This window comes from Dama dama, chromosome 13 (genome assembly GCF_033118175.1).
Source record: "Dama dama isolate Ldn47 chromosome 13, ASM3311817v1, whole genome shotgun sequence".
NCBI lineage: Eukaryota > Metazoa > Chordata > Mammalia > Artiodactyla > Cervidae > Dama > Dama dama.
In genome coordinates this window covers 18219519-18223341 of record NC_083693.1, presented here as the reverse complement: position 1 = coordinate 18223341, position 3823 = coordinate 18219519, and the positions used below count along the sequence as shown (strand labels likewise).

Genomic DNA, 3823 nt, shown 5'->3' with positions numbered 1-3823 from the left:
TGTTTCTAGAGATCTTCCCCCATATATGCTCCTTATGCATTCTACTCCTCCTAGATAATCAATAGGCAAACTATATTCAAAGTATTATGAATTTCCTGCTGAGTGCTACCTATGAAAAGTATTCCTGTGATATTTAGATATGATGGCCTTATCTTTAAAATCATTTATCCAAAGAATTTAAAAATGACCAGGACCCTTTCCTTTCAGCAGCTGGCGGCTGCAAGATGGCCTTGCAAATTCCCAAGAAGAGGAAGTTTGTCGCTGATGGCATCTTCAAAGCTGAACTGAACGAGTTTCTCACTCGGGAGCTGGCTGAAGATGGCTACTCTGGAGTTGAGGTCCAAGTTACACCAACCAGGACAGAAATCATTACCTTGGCCACCAGGACACAGAATGTTCTTGGTGAGACGGGCCAGCAGATCCGGGAGTTGACTGCTGTGGTTCAGAAGAGATTTGGCTTCCCTGAAGGCAGTGTAGCACTTTATGCTGAAAAGATAGCCACAAGAGGACTGTGTGCTATTGCCCGGGCAGAATCTCTGTGTTATAAGCTCCTAAGAGGCCTTGCTGTGTGGAGGGCCTGCTATGGTGTGCTGCGGTTCATCATGGAGAGTGGGGCCAAAGGCTGCGAGGTCGTGGTGTCTGGGAAACTTCGAGGACAGAGGGCTAAATCCATGAAGTTTGTGGTTGGCCTCATGATCCACAGTGGGGACCCTGTTAACTACTACATTCACACTGCCGTGTGCCATGTGCTACTCAGAAGGGTGTGCTGGGCATCAAGGTAAAGATCATGCTGCCTTGGGACCCAACTGGTAAGACTGGCCCTAAGAAGCCTCTGCCTGATCACGTGAGCATTGTGGAACCCAAAGATGAAATACTGCCCACCACCCCCATCTCTGAACAGAAGGGTGGGAAGCCAGAGCCGCCTGCCATGCCCCAGCCTGTACCCACAGCATAGCAGGTCTCCTTGGCTGCTGGATCTGGAATCTGAATGTTGCTCTGCAAAGACCTTTAATAAAATCTTTTTAAAAGAAAAAAAAAAAAATGACCAAGAATGTAGAGTGTGGTCCAAGGACATGACCTCTATAGTGGGGCAGTCTTACTCCACTATGGTTCCCCACCTACTGCCCAAGGACTTGGTGGCCGCTGCTGCTGCTAAGTCGCTTCAGTCGTGTCCGACTCTGTGCGACCCCATAGACGGCAGCCCACCAGGCCCTGCCGTCCCTGGGATTCTCCAGGCAAGAGCACTGGAGTGACTTGGTGGAACAATGGACATTTCTCCTCATGAGTTTCCTCTCATACACGATTGAGATAATGATAGTGTTTTTATGAAGTCAAATGAGCTTCTAATGTCATTTAAAATCAGCTCATAGTAAACTCAGTAAATATAGGCTATTCTGATTATTGTTATCATTATTACAGTTAGTTTGAATACTTAAGCATGACATTTCTGTAGCTTCTCCCATAGATTTTAGAGTTGATGAGATGAATATTTGGTTCAGACTCAAAAAACATGGGGTGAAACTACAGAAACTAAAGCTCAAGCTTTCCCATCTATTTGCAAATGTACTTTTAAGCCATACAAGAAGCTAGTGTCCTATGAAATGGTCTGTGCTTTACGGATTAGCTCTTTAGTCATGACTTTCCTGCAAACACTGGAGCAAGTTGTTATCAGCTGATATACTCCTCTAAGTTACAGTGAGTAAAGTCATCCAATAAAATTGTTTAATTTTTGATCATTAGGAAAACATTCTTTTTGGATGACTCCAGAAAGGCACAATTTGTGGAACTAGTTTCTGAACCATAAAACTGTTGATCCAGGATTTTACAAAATAAAATAATTTTATGGTCATACAAAGAGCCAGCTCTGTCCTCAAAATATATTCCTTTATGTGAGTTAAAAGTTAGAAACGGGTTTAGTTTGAAATAAAAGAAGTATATTACAAAGCTTCAGAGGATTATTTTAAGAAATGCTTACTTACTAACTTTGGAATCAAGCTCTATCAATCAAACATAGATGGTTTGGGATGGAAGTAGTTAATAGGATGGTCATTATACCCATAATTGTGAAAGATTTCTGCACTCTGAAAACCATTTTCTTAATTATTTTAGGTTAACACTTGTGTCCATGGCAGGGGGAGGGAAGGGGCATGTGTAATCTGAAACCTCAGATATGGTGCCTGGCCTGAATTGAGATAACATTAAAGATTTTATTGCTGATACATTATAAATTATTTCTATTACTGTGGTCCTGTGGGTATTGCATTGTCAGTGCACTTTGCCTATTACCTCACTTAATGTTATTAACACACTTTGGGGTATAAAATTACAGTTTTATCATGGAAACCTTAAACACTTACATCCAAAGTACTGAATCAAGTTATTATCTTTACTGACCAGACCCATTTTATTGTCATTTTATCACTCATAAAATCTGAGATTCAATTTGATTTAACTGTTAAGTAAAGCTTGGTCTCCATGAGTTTAAATCCAGATGTAATATTAATATATTAATATATAAGATGACTTCATTTTATTAAAGGTGAGGTAACTTAGAAAACCTCTTTTAATGTCGTTCTGTAATCAAGAAATTTAACCTGACCTGTCTCCACTTCTGTTTCACCAACATCAACAAAAATTTAAGAGGATCTTCTTAGAGGATGTTGAGCACCGTCTCTAACCTGCTTCTGACCTTTATTAGATGCCCGGGAAACATTAATCAGCCACAAAATGGCATCACTCATCACAGCGTCAAGAGGCAATGTCCAATTTAAAAACAAAAGAGCACTAAGAATTCATCATGTTAAAGAAACATGGGCTACACTTAAAAAAAACTTAAAGCAGAAAGTTAAGCACACCATTTCAATAGCTCCTAAAATAACAGAAGGGGGATGGGCTTCCCAAATCAATCCATCACTCAGAAAATAGAACACTACAGATAAGAGCACCGATCCTATAAAAGTTTTTCTTACAAGGAACCCTTCTGGTCTTGCCTCTAAGCTTCCAAGTTAGAAAGAAATTGTTAGGCAGATTTCATTGAAAAAAAGCAATTCTTGTCTTGTTACATGAAATGCCATCTTGATATTTTTTAAAGGAACATTTTAAGAGATATTTGAAATGTGCTTACCAGTCCACGGTAAAAAAAACAGTACAAGAGAAAGTTGTTTAAGTCTAGAGCCTTTCTGTTTCCTAAGATTAAGAATTGGGGCAGGGTGGGGGGGGGTGGGGGGTGGGGGGGGGTGCGGTGTGCAGGGCTCCCCTCCTGGGAATTATCATTTTGAGGTCACACTGCAACTTTGTAGCTCTGAAGAGGAAGGATGGAGCAGAGATTCTGGTTGGCCAAATGCCTCCTATTCCGACCTTTAATTTCAGCACCTCTAAAGAAAAAATAAAACCTACCTCATCAAGCTGCCAAGGACTTTCATTATGAAAGTGTCTGGCACATAGAAGGCGCTCAGTAAGCAATCTCTCAATCATTTTCTCTATTGCTGTATTATCATATCAACATGAAATATGGCCCTAGAAGACAGTATGCCATTACACTGCTACACCTAGAACCACAAATAGATGGAAAGATAGCCAAAGGGTAAGGGGTCCCTAAGGCATAGTTTAGTGCATGGGAACCAATGGAACATAGTTTCCTGAGCATTGGAAAAGCATCACACACTAATAACTGCATTTTTTAAAACAAAAATCTTCTTCCATTGGAGAAATTCTCAAGTTACATGAGGTCAAGACTTGTTGTCAACACAGAATCTCGAGGAAAATGTTTGACACTTGTCTAAGAGTCAGCTTTGAACAAGATGGATTATCTAGTAAAGCAAGC

At 40.5% G+C, this 3823-nt stretch overlaps 1 pseudogene; it reads left to right on the top strand.

Annotated features, from left to right (window-relative positions):
- The first annotated feature begins 224 nt into the window (after positions 1 to 224).
- LOC133068338 (small ribosomal subunit protein uS3-like) lies at positions 225 to 1036 on the top strand (annotated as a pseudogene).
- Positions 1037 to 3823: the final 2787 nt, after the last annotated feature.